The sequence below is a fragment of the Balaenoptera ricei genome, chromosome 13 (assembly GCF_028023285.1).
Source record: "Balaenoptera ricei isolate mBalRic1 chromosome 13, mBalRic1.hap2, whole genome shotgun sequence".
Classification (NCBI taxonomy): Eukaryota; Metazoa; Chordata; class Mammalia; order Artiodactyla; family Balaenopteridae; genus Balaenoptera; species Balaenoptera ricei.
Window position 1 is genome coordinate 94,350,805 of NC_082651.1, and position 17,726 is coordinate 94,368,530.

Here is a 17,726-nt window from a genome sequence, read left to right on the forward strand (position 1 = left end):
ATTGTTGTCCTTCTTCCCTTCCCTAAGGATGTAAGTTCCATGAGAATTTTATTCACCGATAAACCCCAAGTGCCTATGACTAATCCAGCACATAGTACCTGCTCAATAAAACTTGCCGAATGAATGGATGCCAACTGCTCAGAAATGTGCAGTGTTTAAATGTCACCTATTGCTAGCTATTCTCTCAAATAAACCAATGACTTATGCTCTTGAATTGCATTCTTGGTCCATTTTTGGAAAAGCAAGTAAACATGAAGGCAGGGCTCTTACGATTTTATTCCACGTCTGATTTTCCTTTCAGTGATTTTCATGAATGTCCTCCCCTTCTTCCCTCTCCCCACTCCCCACCCCCATGAATTTCTTTGCGGGTGAGAACAAACCCTTTCACCACTTCCTTCCGACACGAGAGGCCCGACCCAGGGCATGTGAGGATAAGGAATGCAAGGAGCGTCAATAGAAATATTGATGCCGAGCTTCCTGCGTGTCAGGCTCTGACAGCTTGCCTTCTGTCTCAAAACTATGTTCATGTCAATAAATCTGCTAAACTCCTCCACCAACCTGCTCGCTCTTCCCACAGCGGAGAAGCTGTGAAGAATGGTTGTTCTGGCTTAAAAAAAATAGTACTACACCCCAGAGCACATTGGAAGTGCACCTTGGTGGAAAACTGCATCTTTGAGAACTTTGTACAATTCCACCTGAGCTCAAAAAGTGAGATGCTGACCCCAAAGTGCTACAGGAGCTGAGATTGTGTGGGAGGCGGGAAACAGGGTGTGTGTGTGTGTGTGTGTGTGTGTGTGTGTGTACAGTGGGTGTGTGTGATGTGGTGTGTGTAGGGGGGGTGGGGGGTTAGTGTGGTGTGTGTTTTGCCTGTGTGTGTGTGTGTGGTATGAGTGTGTGTTTATGCGTGGTATTTTTCTTGGCGTAGGTCATAATGTAACGATGGATCCAGTTATGTTTCTAAATATCGGCTCAGGTGGAGGTGCTGCCATCCTGATGAGGCTTTCCCATTTCTGAAGAGGCATGTGATTGGTGGAACAAACCACAGGCTTTGGAAACACATAGGCTCAAAGTCAGATCCCAGCTTCATCCATAGCTGTGTGAAATCAGACATGTTATTTAACCTCCTTGAATCTCATTTATCATATCTACAGACAGGGGGAACTATCTCTTGGGTATTTACCCTGTTGTAAGGGTTAAATGAGAAAATGTTCATAAAACACTAAGTTCCATATCTGACACTTAGGAAGTACTTTACAGAATAAGCTGCGGACTCTGTCCCATTGATCTGATACATCCTAGGTGTTCCCTATACGACCACGTATAAGGCACACATTACTGTTACCCAGACTGGTAGTGATTATGGCAATGAGGGGAGGTTGGCAGAGTTGAGAGGAGAAGGAAGGGAGAAGGCCTGGTTTTCTTATGTTCGGTTAGAGATTCCATTGGTAGCTTCTGCTGAGGGCTCCCACCTTAACAGGACAAGACAGTGAAGCTGGAAGTCCCCTCCGCTCTCATGAGGGTGCGGCCCCCTTATGGCAAGAGAAGGTGCCCACTTCAGTTGCAACTGCTATGAGACCTCATCCTAACATCCTCCTCTCAGCCGCTGTGCAATTGAACTTGAAGAAGTCCCTTCCCTTTCTGGGCCTCAGTTTTCCAAATTAAAGGAAATATCTGGATCAGATTGAGTGATCCCTGCAGGATCTCCACAGGGAGTATGTGTGCAGCTGGAGGGGGAATGCGGGGAAGGCAGTCCTGGGACCACCCTTGTCTTCAATGTCAGCAACTCCACGTTTATCTGTTTTGGATATGGGGCTCCTGCTTCCCATAGGAGATTTAAAGGTAACAAAGGACGCCATCTAAAGCTAAAATATAAGCAAAACAAAGATAAGCAAATATGAGTCCAACTTCTGTCATGACAAAATCACTTTCCGAAAAGCATCAATGAGGTTGAACAAACCTGCCTCAAAGAGCATTTCAGTCCTCTGGAAATCAAGCAAAATCAGACAACAAACTGAGAAGCATTTCTTCAGAAAACTACTGAATTTCTCAAAAGGTCAGCAGGAATTTATGGTGTTCTTGCCCAGAGCCACCGCAATCTCCATCTTCAACCCTATCAATAGCTCAAACAGGTTGGTGAGGCTGTAAAAATAATAAGCTTTGCTACCATTCCCAAAAGGGCTCACTTGATTTGCGGTATTGCCAGTGCAAGTGGTAAGGAAACAGGAAGAGCAGGTGGCTGGGCTCCTTTTAGGGTAAGCAATGGACCAACAGACTAGGCCAGGAATAAACTAATAGACTAACCAGGGATTTTACAGAGAGTCATGGGAGGTGAGGCAGCCATGAAGGGCCATGACAAGCCCCCACATATTCTGGCTTGCCCACAGGTCATGCACATGTACAGCAGAGACAGGAGCAGGCCCAAGGCACCCACACATTCCTGGACTTCAGAGCTTGTGTGCTTACTTGTGCAGAAGAGATATGAGAGGTGAGTGAGTCTGGCCAAAAGGAAAGTCAGAACAGACTTGAAAATGTACTGTCCAGCCCACATACAGCACACGCAAAACTTTCCATGGGATAGACCATATACTGGGACACAAACCACATCTCAGTTAATTTAAAAAGATGGAAATCATACAAAGTCTATTCTTTGACAACAATGAGATTAAATTAGAGATTGACAAAAGAAAGATACCTTGGAAAATCCTCAATATTTGGAAATTAAACAAAACAATACTATAAAACCCAGGGGTCAAAAAGAAATCACAAAGGCAGTTGAAAATATGTTTTAAAAGAATGAAAATTTTAAAACAGCATACCAAAATGCATGGGATGCAGCTAAAGCATCACTTAGAGGTAAATTTATAGTTTTAAACACCTATATCAGAAAAACACCTAAATCAATAACCTAAGCTTCCATTTTAAGAAAGGCAAAGAAGAGCAAATTAAACACAAAGCAAATAGAAGGAAAATTAAAGTGGAAATCAATGAAATAAAAAGAGAAATTCAGTTTTTTAAAAAGTTATATATTTGACCAGACTAAGATTGACAAACTCTTAGCTAGACTGACACAGAAAATAGGAGAGGAAAATGGAGGCAGAAAGGAGGGAAGGAGGGAAGGAAAGGAGGGAGAGAGGAAGGGAAGGAAAGAGGAAGAGAAGGATGTAGGGAGGGAAAACCCTAGGAAAAAAGAAAGAGAGATCAGAAAGGAAGAAGTAAACTGTCTTTGTTCACATATGACACAATTCTATATGTAAAAAATCCTAGGGAATCCACAACAAAACCATTAGAGCTAACAAATGAGTTTAGCAAAATTGCAGTATACACTAGCAATGAGCGATCAAAAAATGAAATTGAGAAAATAATGCAATTCACAATAGTATCAAGAAGAATAAACTATTTAGAGAAATTCTAACGAGAGAAATGCATGATCTGTACTCAAAAACTACAAAACATTGCTAGGAGAAAGTAAAGAAGATCTAAATAAATGGAAAGATATTCCATGTTCATGGGTTCAAAGAGTAAATATTGGAGAGATGGCACGTCTCCCTAAATTGATCTACAAATTCAACACAAACTCTATCAGTATTCTAGCAGACTTATCGGTAGAAACTGAAAAGAAATTGACCTACATTTACATGGAAGTACAAAGAAGAACCAAAGCAATTTTGAAAATAAAAAACAAAGTTGGAGAACACTACCCAGTTTCAAAACTTACTATAATGCTACAGTCATCAAGACAGTGTGGTACTGAAGGAGGGATAGGCATATTGATCAAAGTTTGAAATTAAGTGTCTGGAAATAAACACTGGCATTCATGGTCAATCAATTTTCAACGAAGATGCCAAAGTAATTCAGTGGTGAAAGGATGATCTTTCTAACAAATGGTGCTGGGAAAATTGGAGAAATATATGTAACAAAACAAAACACCTTAGACTATTGTCTCATACCACACACAAATTTAACTTCAAGTGGATTGTATACTAAATATAAGAGCTAAGATGAAAAAACTTCTAGAAAAACACATAGGAGAAAATCTTTGTGACATTTGGTTAAGCAAAGAGTTCTTAGACACAATACCAGATGATTAGGCCATAACAGAAAAAAACCCGATAAATTGGACTCCATTAAAATTACAACTATTTGCATTTCAAATGACACTAAGAAAATGAAAAAAAAAATAAGCCATACATTGGGAAAAATATTTGCAAATCATGTATCTGTTAGAGGACTTGTGTCCAGACTATATGAAAAATTATAATTCAATAATAAGATACCAAACAACCCCAAAAAGTAGTGGGCAAAATGTTTGAACACTTAAACATTTCAGCAAAGAAGCATACAAATGACTAACAAGCATATGAAAAGGTATTCATCCTTAGTAATTAGAAAAACTCCACAACCATAGGAATGGCTATAATAAAAAGGCAGGCAATATCAACTGCTGACAAAGATGTGGAGTGAATGACATCCCCGAACATTGCCGGTGGCAATATAAAATAGTACAGCCCCTTTGGAAAACAGTTTGGAAATTTCTTAAAATGTTAAACACAAACTTATCGTGAAAACCAGCAACTCTACTCCCAGGACTCTACCCAAGAGAAATGAAAACATACATCCACACAAAGACTTATATATAAATGTATATATTGTATTATACTACACACAGTCCATCACACAGTAAATGTATAAAGAAATGTATAAAGCTGTAGAATAGAATACTACTCAGCAATAAACCTCAAAAATATTATGCAAAGTGTAAAGAAGCCAGAACAAAAGACTACGTATTATTCATTTATATGAAATATCTAGAAAAGACTAACTTATTAGGAGACCAAAAGTACATCAGTGTGTGCTTGGAGCTGGGAGTTGGGGTGGGAATTGATTGCAAACAGGCTCGAGGGAATTTTAGGGGGTGATGGAAATGCTCTAAAACTAGATTATGGTGAAGGGTGCACCACTCTATAAATTTTCTAAAGCAGTAAATTGTACTTTGTGGGCGAATTTTATGAAATGTTAATTTAAATAAAGCTTTTAAAAAAGCAGATTGGAAGCTGTAAAAACAAAAACAAAAAGCCTTTGAATACCATCAAGCTGAACATTTTTGAGTCTTTAATGCTACATGCGGCTTAGACTCTGGGTCCCAGCTCATTTCAGCCCATTCCCTGAGGTCTAAAACTTTCCAGTTCTGAAAAAATTCCATGCTTAGCTTTCCCTGATTTTTTTTATTCCATTTGCTAGGCAACACTCACCTCTTTTTGCAACCTGTAGTTTATACATTTCACAGACTATCTCTTGCATGCGTCTGCTTCCAAGTACAAGCTTAGCCCACCCTGAGATTGACCTACACAATAACCACTTTATAGTCTAATAATGCTTTCAGCTGCATTTTTAAGCAGAAAGCTCTGTTTGCAGAAGAGTTATCATTTTGTGTTATAAAATTTACCAATTAAATTGAGTGCATTAGACCCAATTTAAAAGAGAAGAAAATGCTCTGGTATTTTCAGATAAGGCTTTTTTTTTCTTGGCAATAACGGAGCCACTTTCTCCATTTCCCAAATCCCTCTAGGCAAGGAAATATGTTAGCAAAAGAGCTAACCTAGAACCGAGTTTGAATTTGGGCTTGACAATGGCTCCTTGCACATAGATTCTACAAGAATGTGCAGCTTTGGGGAGGATTACTACCCTCTTTCCATTTCCCACTCTGACTTGCTGGACAGTTCTACTTTCTGGAGCATGGTCACCTCTGGGAATGGATTCTGTCCTGAAGGCAAGGGGAGATTTTAACTGCAGAACCAGAAACCACCATATATCGTGAGATTCTGATATGTAAATCGTATGGCAAAAAGCTGCAGCGAGATGCCTGAGCCCAGCTTTCTGTAGAGATCTTCACACTAATTTGAAAGCTTCTCCAATGTGAAAAGGACACCGTCTTCTTTTCAAATGCATGTCCTGAGCTTGCATGGTGGCCAAGAACGGATCTCATGCTCCAACTCAAGTCAAAGAAAATAGAGTCTAAAGTAAAAATGACTCCATTTAAATCATAATCAGCATGTCACATCTGTCCCCATTCTCATTCTCCCTATCAGATTCAAGTTCAAGAGAACCTGGCCTCGGCATACTCTCAATTAATCCTCCAAAACCTACCTCTAGCCTTGCTCATCTGGTCCATTCTCCTAATTACTGCAAGAATAATCTTTCAAAAAGTTAATCTCTTCCCTGCTCATTTATTCCTCATGAGCTCTACCTGCTTCTAGGAGAAAGTCTAGACATCCAAACCTGGATTCTACCCTCTCATCCACACTTTGACTGAAGCCTCACTGCTAAGTTCAGGGCTCCTTGTGCAGTGGATGGTCTGGGGTCAATGGCTTGCCTGTTCCTAAACGGTAAGTGCCTGGCACTCATCCTGTACTTTCTGCTTCTTCTGAAAATATTTACTCTTGCTTAAAGCCTCAGCTGCAGTGTAATCGCTCTGAAAACTTTGCCAATTGCTCTCCACCCAAAATCCATCACTTCCTTCTCTTTGTTCTGTGGAACTTCACAGATATACCACACAAAACATTTCTGTTACAATGCAATTTAACCATTCACGTATCAGCGCCGCAGAAAGACCACACACTTCTCCAGATCTGGCACTTTCTCTTGTTTATTTGGTACCATTCATTTGATAGAATAGGAAGAATAAAAATAACAAGTCATGAGGACTGAAGAAGAAGGAGTTAGGGTTACTCTCAGCCGTGTAGCTGGGAGGAAAAGGCAGGAGGTGAGACCAGAAACTGAGATAAAGAACACAGGTACAAAGGAGGTTTTGAGGAAGAAAGGAGAAAGTGTATTTGTGACATGGGGTATACAAAGAGCCTGGGACAACCTCGTGGAGCTGTCAGGTGGACCAGACTCATCCCTGAGTCTGAAATGCGGGGGAAAGTCCAGGCAGGTTTGGAAGTGAAAGCTGTTAAAAGTCATCAGTTTGGGGAGAGATCTGAAGCTTTAGATGTTGATAAGATCATAATCTGAAAGTCTGTAGAGAGCAGGCATGAGAGCTATAAAACCCTGAGTAATTGAAAAGTAGACAGAAGAATTTAAAGAGTAGAAGAATTCAATGAAGATGCAAGAAGGAAAATTCAGAGTGAAACTTCCAAAAGTAGTAAAGGAGAAAGTTTTCCTGGGATGAATCCCTTCCAGACAATCATCCTGCAGAACCGACCACGTGAGGGATGGGCAGTCACCTGGCTGTGTTCTGGGTTCTGGGAGTTTGACTTCTTTTTCCATAGCCTTTCAACCTATCTGCCCATTTTCAGTTCCATCTTTACCCCTATGATCAGAAATACCTGATATCCCCATGAGGTTCTGAAACACATTCTGTTTTTCCTTTCTTGCTTTTCCCATTTCCTCCATAGCATTAAGCTTTTTCAAATCTGTTACATTAAATTATCACTTGCCTCTCAGCTTTCCAGATTCCAAGTCCTTTGCTCTGTGCTCCTTTCCCATTCTGTTACTCCTGTGATTAATGCCATGTTAACAGTGTTACAGGAAAGAGTTGGGGTAAATGTCTGTATTCCAAAAGCCACCTTTAAGGGAAATCCAGCTTTTAATTCAGCTTTTCACAAGTCCAGCTGGTCCTGTCTCAAACACTGAGATTTTTCCTAAAACCATAGAAATTGTGATTCTGAGATGACTATAGAATCTCCTGAAGTCATAGCATCTAGACTAGTTATTTCCAGGCAAGCATATTACTAAGCTAGCAGATACTCAATAAACTCAATAAACACTTATCAATCAATATTCACTGAAATCTGCCAATAACCGAGATATTTTTGCCAAATCCCCAGCAGACAGACAAATCCATATTCAGATGTTAAAAAAAAAAAAGACTACTGATACTTCGAGAAATAGCGGTGATGAATTTTGAACACTTGTTCTTTACCAGGCACTGAACAGTTCTATCAGATAATTATTAACCCCTCTTAGCAGATGAGGAAAGAAGGGATAAATAATTGTTCTAAGATTACACCACTAATTGGTGTCAAAAAAGACACCTGGAACCCGTATTTTTTTCTCAGCTAAAACATCAGGTTATAAGTTAGCACCCAGAGAAGACAAACTTCCTTGTACTATGGGAGGGCCATTTTTATTTTACGGCCACTCTTCAGGTTGGGTTTGTGGTAAGCTGTGACCATAGACAGATATGACCATTCCCCTAAGTCAGGTTTAATCTGAAGGGCAGGGCACGACCGGGGCTAGTCGCCCAGTCTGGTCCCTCAGAAGAATTAAGATCCCTCAGCCCAGCACTGAATGGGAAGGCTTTGTGTGGGCAACATTTGGGGAAGCAAACTTCATTTGTCAATCTTGGTTCAGAATCCTGATCAGTGGGTACTCAGTCTGGCTGATGATAAACTACAGATTCTGTGGACCCACCCCAGGCATTTAAAGAATATGAGGAGGCAAGTCAAAGAACAAAACATGGAAAAATCTCTCCCCACATGGGGTTTATCTTCTACTGGGATAAGATATTAGAACAGAGAGTCAGACACAGTCGCCTAGGGAACGTGAGCCCTTGGGTGCGGTGATACACTTCTGATCAGAGGCGGCAGATGGTAGGGCAGCAAGTCCACCAGCACCCCAGGCATACTTGCCGTGTAATTGTCAGAAACCTATGACCAGTAAGCCGATGAGACTTTCCAAAAAAATGTCCTTATCCATTTCAGTTTTATTTTCTCTCTGAACACAGGGTTTTGAAATGTGGAGTACTTCAGCAATTCGGACAGGAAACAATACAAAAGGTCTGACAAGCAATAAGCATGGGGTTCCCGCGTGGCAGTGAAAACAGCAGTCACACAGAGGGACCCCTGAGACTCCAGATGGAGACCCCGGAAGGCAGTCAGCCTGCTGTGTCACTAGCCCCTCTGCAGCCAGACCGCGTCCCTCTAGAATTTGCTCTATGTTTCTGGAGGATCCTATGTTTTGTTTCAATAAGAGCATTCCTGTCCTTACAGAGTGGTTCTAATACTGAGTTATTCGTATCCCCTAATGCATCTGGAGATGTGCCAGCAGTACCAGGACTTGGAAAACTTATGTGGCCTATCTTCCTGGAGTGTCGATTTTATTTAGTGGAAGTAATTTTAAGAATTACTCTTATATCAAAATAAATAGTGTTATATTATGGAATGGAAGGCAAAATTCACCGCAATAGTTTTAAAGGGGAAAGGAATAATTTTAAAGAAAATTTCCAAAAGCAGTGAATGCTTGATCTGCAGACACCCAGTTTCTCCTGCCTTTAGATGATATTTCACTGATTCATGTTCCCAGCATCAAATCCTGCCCAGGCTCCTGAAATATGCCAGGCACAGTTCCTGGGCACTGAGGTTACCACGGCGAATGAGGCAGGTGAGATCCGTGTTGTCATGGAGTTTATAGTCTGGTGGAGTTAAGAGGACACACAGTGCTGACCCTGAAGGAGGAAGAAAGAGGGTAACAGGTAGTGAGCTGGGGGAGGGGGGTGACTTTCCCAAAGGGAATCTGGGTAAGCCTCCTCAGAGCCCAAACCTGACTGCTGAGATGGAGCCAGCAGGTGAAGAGCTAGGCAAGGAGCAGAGCAAGCTAAACCTTCCCGAGACGGGAGGAAGCTGGTGCCTCCGAGGACAGAAAGCAGAGCCTTGCACCTGAGCTTTAGTACATGCGGGGAGGTGGGATGTGAGGAGTCTCATTCCGCTCGCTCATCAGATGCCGGCATCATGATCACCTGGTGCGCATAGAAGAAAATGCAGGTTCCCTGGCTCCACCCTACACCTGCTCTTCTAGAACCCAAGGGACAAGGACCCAGGATTCTGCATTTTAAACCGATTTTTCCAGGGTTTCTCACACACACACTAAAGTTTAAGAACATTGTTTGAAAGAAACTTAAAACATTTTTGAAACACAGTAATGTCAAATAGGGTGACTCTACTCGGGAATTTATTCATAGATAAGCCCTTGATGTTATACAAAAATTAACTGGGCTGTCTTCCAAAACTCTCTCCTATCTTCTTTCCTGGTGAACCCAAGACCTTCTCAGATATTCTTTATCTAGTGTAACTTTTCAGGGAACATCAAGAAGGTGATTGGCTCAGACAAGATTGGGCTATTATTTCAGAAGAGCAGAGCCCCGTTGTACCTCAAGACCTTTGTGGCAGCCTGTTCTTAGTTGGGTTTCTTGTATGAAATAAAGAAGAGCTGGGACTGGATTGGGCAACAGCTGTTCTCATGAATCAACTATTTCTGAATTTAGAAAATTACTCTGTTCCACCAGACTATCTTCCCAGCTGGTTAAATGAAGACAAACAGAGTCAATTATTATAATTTTGTGCAGTTGTGGGGCTTTTTCTGCAAAAGTTACAGTATTTCTATATTTTTTACATTAGAGATAAAAAGAGATGAATGACTTCAATTTTCTTGGAACTTCAATTACAGGGCTTGAATCATCCCGGAAACAAAAGAGAAGTTGAGAATTCTGAACACAGAGCCAGCCTATTAAAGATGATCTCCCTGTATCAGGAAAGTACACAGAGCTGTGGAGTGTGCCAGGAAACACGGATTTACTCTCATTTGCAATTATTTTAGAAGTTACCTTTTGATATTTACCTACTTCCCAGGAAGGGGCGTGTCCGTGAAACCAGCCAGAAGACTCGCTTAGATGTACGAGTGGTTGAGATTTACAAAGGGAATCAGATGCTGCTAGGGTTTTAGCTTCCTGTATCTCTCACCTGTTCTACAGGAAAGGAAGAGGAGGGGGTATCAGTCATCACAAAGGGAGTTTAAATGAGGCTTATCATCAAATCTTGGAATATGATATCTAATGTTTGCATAGAATTTTCACAGTTTAGACAGCATTTTCACTGAGTTTATCCCTTTGATGCCCACTAGATTCTTTCCCATGTTGCACTTCACACAGATGTACTAAACTGCCCGGCTTGCCCTCCTCCGTATCTGAGAAAAAAATATTTAACCCCATAGAAGTAGCCTTGACGTGCGAGGGAGGAGACCTGAGGTCATTATGGATACCTTACTAATTTGATAGTTCCCTCTCTGGTCCTAGTTTAGGAGAATAAACAGATAGATGATTAGACTCAGATGGGTGATTTTATCTGAAATTAACTTATTCTGAGTGGAAGGATATTTTAGAATATATGTACTATAGAATATGTATATATTTTGCATATACATTTATGTATTTTGAAGTCTCATCCACTATTTCAGAGAATGTTCATAACAGTTGGATTCAATCCTCTCCGTTGGCCAGTGAAATGGACACATGGTTTGAATCAGCCAGCTCTTCAAACAGTTTGGGCCCGAAGGATTCCCAAAGACGTTTGGCTCAGCACTTTCCTTCTTTTTCTTTATACATGTTTGAAAAATATAATTTTACACTAGCTTGATTTATACAAAAGGCAGTCAAGAGAATAGAAAGTTCCACCTTTGTTCCGGAGCCAAGTTACCGTTGTGAATCAAGTCCACAGAAGTGCCCATTTGACGTGTGTTTCTGAGATGCTTCCTGCCTGATGGCTTTGCAGGCTTGCCCAGCTGGCTCTTAGGCTATGAGCAGACACCCAGGGCAACAGCATCAAGTAGGGCTCTAGGAGGCTTTGGGAGTTGGGGGAGCAAACCCTCCTTGAATGTCAGTGTCACGTTGCACTTGTGACATAGGAGTGTTTCCTTCCAAGCTTTGGGAGGTGTATATTCCCTCTCCCAGTCAGAGGAATTCTATTTCTGAGACTCTGCAATAAACAAGTCTTCAACTTAAGAAACCTGTGATCTTATAAGTAAAAATAGGGCTTAATATTTGGAAATCAGTCTAGAAAAGCCTTCAGAAAAACTGCTGTGGTCATTGAACTGAAACAACACAGGCAGAGACACTGAAGATAATATGAATGACATACTTCTTAAGCAAAAATTCAATATAGATACTTTACATTTAAATTTTATCTACATATGCTATTTAACTAATTCGTTTGTTTTCTTTTGGTGCCTGGTGTTTCACCTGAACATTCAGTGCTTTTATGAATAGATAGAGATAGACATTTATTTCTTATCAGACTTTCTGAAAACATTTTTCAAACTGAAACACTGAGTGATTTTATCATGAACCATTTAACCTCATTGACTTAAAGCTCAGAAAGACTGTATAAATAGTTTGCATGAAGGGAAATCACAAACATTTAAGGTTATAGAAGGGCTGGGTTCGAATCTGTATCTACGCAGTAAGTACTCTTGGGCTTTGTAAAGAAGAGAGGCAGCTTCTGATTGAAATAAAGAATTTTTTATTACTTCACATGTAATTAATCCAAGGTTGAGATGGCATTTGTGCTGTCCTTGAAAATTAGATAGTACTTCAAAAAACTAGTGTGGGGAAAGGGAGGGATTTGGGTGAAGGGGAATTGTGTAAGCAGAGCTGTCAGGCATGTGCGAGTTCATGGAAGAGGCAGGTTCAGGAAGGCAGTGATGGGAGCTGAGCCTTGAGCGAGAGACTGTATCTTCGTTACGGAAGCTCTCACGGTGTGCTTTGCAGGGTAAAACATGGGGAGACGTGGAACAGGCTGCATGTTTGAAGTGTTTCCATCAGAATGTTGCTAGAATGCCCCCAACTTGTGTGCCAGGTGGTGTGCTGGACTGTCTCTTGTGACCTTGACATGGCCATGACCCCTTTTAAACGTGGGACAGGCTGCACGTTTGAAGTGTTTCCATCAGAATGTTGCTAGAATGCCCCCAACTTGTGTGCCAGGTCGTGCGCTGGACTGTCTCTTGTGACCTTGACATGACCATGACCCCTTCTAAGGCCTCCACATTGTGGGAGAGGAGCCAGGACTGCATTGCTCAGATGTCCTTTCTCCTGTGGTTCCAGGTGCCAGGGAGGGGCGCTCCAGAGAGACGAGGAAGCCAGAGAGAAGACCACGCCAGGAGTCTGCAGGGGCAGCTGCAGCCAGTAAGTGTGCAGAGGGAGGGTCAAGGCAGAGTCCAAGCGAGCTTCATTGCTGCAGACTGTGGTTCTGGCGCGCCTCCTTCCCTCCTTCTCCCAGCCGTCCAAGGGTTCCCTACTTGGAAAGCATGGGTAGCTCTGTTTCCTGACTGAAAGCTAACTGACAGTTTGGATGGGAAGCGACTGGGAACAGGAAGAGACCATTTAAGAGGCAATTCATCATCCCAGTGTAGTGCCAGGAGCCTCCAAGCTGGAAGCAGACCTCTTCTTCAGCATCTCATTTACTCTCCATTGGTGATTCAGCCACTCGGAGTCAAAGTATAGCCAATGTCACCTTAGGGGCACCGTGGCGCTCACTCCCCAATTACATTTTTAAGCCGATTTCACCTTTGCCCTTTCCTTCACTTGGCTTTACCAAACTGATATTTATATTGCACCTATTAACTTCATTGGGTAACATCTTCATTCAAAAGCAGAAGGCACACAGCCTCAGAGAGGGCAATTTGATCCACTTTGAGAGTCGAGCACTTTCTCATGTCAAGATACCAATCAAATTTGAGAAAGAGTCCCATCGGCCCAGTGCATTAGAACCTCTTATAAAAGTAAAGGCGATACAGCTCTTCTCAAACGCATCCTCTTCCAGCTCTGCTGACTGAGTTAGAAAACAAGACATGTTTTCATACCAAAAGGAAGAGGAAGGGCCAAAGAAAGTGGGCCATGGAAACAGTTTTTCATAATTAATTTGATTATTAGATAGGTATCCCAGGAATCCTTTCTCTGTCTCCCTCACATCATGGAAGTTTGATGTACCAGCCCCATTTTGCCTGTGAGTAGCTCAGGGAGAAGAAACGCCTGGTTCAAGGTCACACTTCTGGCTGGGAAGTGGCAGAACCATTTTCATCAGGTTCTACATTCTACACAGGATCTCACGTTCTCCATTGATCAAGTTGTCCTGAAACTCAGCCCAGTTGATGAGGTTCCTCAGGACAATCTCCACAGATGAACGCATGGGAGGGCGGATGCAGGTCAGATGTGTGGAAACAAGTGGAGACAGTTTGCACAACACATTTTAGGTAGGAGGTATTTTAACTGAAATCCTTGTCTGCTTCTAAAAGTAAGATGGAGACTTGGAAGTACATTCAAGAGAGGTGCTCCATAATAGGTTCACTTTGCCATCCCGAATCCAATATTGAAGAGTTCTCCTGAGAAAAGTTCGCTAGGAAAGGCCAGAAGCAGGCTCATTGTTTTTATTACCCTTTTAAAGACTTCGTTTTAATCCATGGGTTGTAAAATATGCCCCATTCCCTGAAATTATAGGATGGATAGAGACTGAGAAACTGGCCCAGAAAATGCACCTGACCTGCCATACAGGGTGATGCTTGGTGAGGTCACTTTAAATATGCCCTTGACTTTTCTACTGAAAAGGCCAAGTTTCCTCTATTGTTGCTATTCCCTCCAGAGTGTGGATATTCACCAGCCGGATCTCAAAGTGTCCAGAGGTTGAGAAAGCAAAGTTGGGAGGGTCTCAGCAGCCACCTGGAGATCACACCCTAATGCGGGGTAAGGACTGGCTCATTTGGGGCTCTCCGTATTGCAAACAGTCCAATATGGGCCTCTCACAGTTGTAAAAGGAATTTCTTAATTTGTCTCTGTTTTCCTGGAGGGCTCTCTGTAACCCTCAGAATGAAGCTCAGACTCCGTGACCAGGATTTTGGGGTCCCGTGCACTATGGTCCCTACCTCTTCTTCAGCCTCCTCTTCTGATGCCAACTCCTCCTCCCCTTGCCCCCCTGTAATGGGGAAAAACAAATCCATATTGGACTCCATATTGGATCTGTTTCTCTTACTTTAACCTTTGTGTTCTGTTGCTTTGCTACAAGTTAAGAATGTTGCCTATAGCCTGAAATAGACAAGGTAAGCCCATTCTGAGTCTTTGACCTTAAAGGTATAACACTTTTCTATTCATACAGAGATAAAAAGTTGCAGAACAGGGAATACCATTTGTCTTATTGGAGGTTTACAGGAACATTGTGACTAGACCTAGGTGGACAGCTGCAAAAACGAAGGATTCCAGCACCAAGAAGTTTGCAGCAACCGACCACACACACACACACCCCCTTTTAGTATAAAAACGTCTGGATTCTAACTTGGGCAAGATGGTTCTTTGGGACACTAGCCACCATCTTCTCTGTCTGCTGGCTTTCTAAATAAAGTCACTATTACTCGCCCCAATAACTTGACTTTCAATTTATTGGCCAGTTGTGTGATGAGTAGTATGTGTTTGGACTCAGTAACCTCTGCCCCCAACAAACCTTGCAATCTCTCCACCACCCACCACTTCCCAGTTCTCAAGCTTGTAAAGCTTTCTGAGCCCCCCGACACCTTAAGCTATGACCTTCTCATGTCTCTACTCTGGCAAACTCAGTTGAACAACATCATTTCAAATTTACCTCCAAAGTGAAAGTTTTTGAAACTCCCCAGAAATGATTACTTTTCCCTCTCTGTGGATTTTCCCTGCAGTCACTGAATACCGAATACCTCATATTAAATGATAGTACATACCTTATAATCATTTCTTCCCATGTAATCCTCCAGATCAAGACCACATGCAATTCATTTTATGGTCTCTGGCCTGTCTTCGTGTTTGGCACATTTTAGATGGAGGATTCATGATTTTTGAATAGTTGCCAATTAACCATGTGCCTAAAATGATGCATTTAGTGCTTTAAGGATACTTCCCAGGGAATTCCCTGGTGGTCCAGTGGTTAGGACTTGATGCTTTCACTGCTGGGGTCTGGGTTCAATCCCTGGTTGGAGAACTAAGATCCCACAAACTATGGCCAAAAAAAAAAATTAATTTTTTTAAAAAAGACTGTATTTAAAAAAAAAAAAAAAGATACTTCCCAGATCTGGGTTTCCAGGGAGAAGAAGGAAGCTTCTCATCATCTTCTCTATTTCCTCCTTAGCCTCTCGTCTTCTCTTGGCCCCAGGAGAAGGAAACTCACAGGCATTACCTTTGAAGATGAAGACTTCCTGCCATTGGCCCCCAGCAGAGCCAGTGCCTGACACAGCATTTGTTGAAGTGGTTTGTATTTCTCAGAGAGTCAGGAGGCTTTTAGAGTTTGGAATGAAAGTTTCCTGTGCCACTATTTTGACAAAAGACGTTTTCTTGACACTCACCTCTAAAATCCTCCGAACTTACCCCCAGATATTGGCCAGCACTAGAAGCCCAGATATCAGAAGACGGAGTTTCAAGAGGAGACACGCAAAGTCTAGGGTGAGGATTGGAAAAGCAAAAGAATGATTTCCAGGGGAATAACTGAAGTTTGGCAAGAGCCTTACTGAAGAAGGCTCTGGCTTATGGCTATAAATTTAAGAAGAAAGAAAAGAAAAAAGAAATCCAAATCCCATGTCTGCACAGGAAAAGTATTTCTCTTTGCTGGAATGTCTCAGAAGGATTGGACATAATTCGGAATAAACAAATTTTCCCTGTCTTTTCAGCTTCCTAATTACTAATTAGCTTGACTCTGTGCTATTAGAAGAAAGACGTGAATAATGTTTAGAAGCCTTCAGAAAAGGACAATGTTATGACAACAGAGAAAACCAACTCCACTGACACGGAGAATGATGCTTGATTTCTGAGGTATATTCATGCGAATGTGCCTTACAAATATTTATCGTATATCATGTAAGAGCAGCTAAAATTGGCCATGGTAATCAGGGTCTCTGTATTTCAGCACTCTCATTTGTAAAGTAGACCAAGAATACCTGCCTGCAGGCACAGTCATGTCTTCATAGTGAAGCAGCAGTGCCCTAAAAGGGCTAAGGCAGTCCTGAGGGCTAGGGGGTGGGGGGAAGGGGGCCTGATGGATCCATTGAATTGATGCTAAATAATCACTCTCTGGGACAATCAGGTCAGGCACCAGGTCAGTTTTAATTAACAATCATCTACTGAGCCTGGCATGCTGTCCTAGACGCCATGGAGAATACGAAGGTGTCACCCAATCCAAGGCTTCATAGAGAACGTCCAAAGCAAATCCATGTGGCATGCCACCAGAATTAATACATCAGCTACTGGTAGGTCTGCAGTTGCGTTGAACCACACCACCTCCAGTCACTCAGCCAAAGATGGTGTCAGTCATTCAGATGTCTGATCCATGAGAAACACTGGGGTATGTTTTTAGATGAGTGAGCTCCAACCAGAAAAGAGAAGACAGTATCAATCAAATTAGATAGATGTTTTGCTAACTTAGTCCTGAGCATGTGTACAGCACTTCAGAGTTTCTAAACCACTTTCTTGTATGTGATGTATCCCCTCCTCACAGGAAACCAATGAGAGAGACAGGTACAACTTGAAGATAGACTAAAAATCAGAAAAATCAGGTGAGTTCTGCAAAGTCATGGGTGGGACAAAATATCTTCACGGGTGTCAGGCCTGGGACTCGTACTGCAGGGTCATCCTGACCCACCAAGCAACAGCCACACGAAAGCAAGTCCTTGCTTATCAACAACCCCTACTCCCCCTCCCTTTCTTCTCTTCCTCCTCTTCCCCCATCACTGGATTACCTGGTAACAGCACATGAGAGAGTTTTACTATGGCTCAAAATGCATTGGCAATTCCTACTACTTCACACACACACACACACACACACACACACACACCCTCATGCCTTATTTCTGTAGCTGTATCTAGTCTCTGTGTGCCAGAGAGATCTTGGTGAATTCATTAGAGTTTTGTTCTTCTGAGATTCTGTAGTTGCACAGAGAGTGGAGTGAGCCTA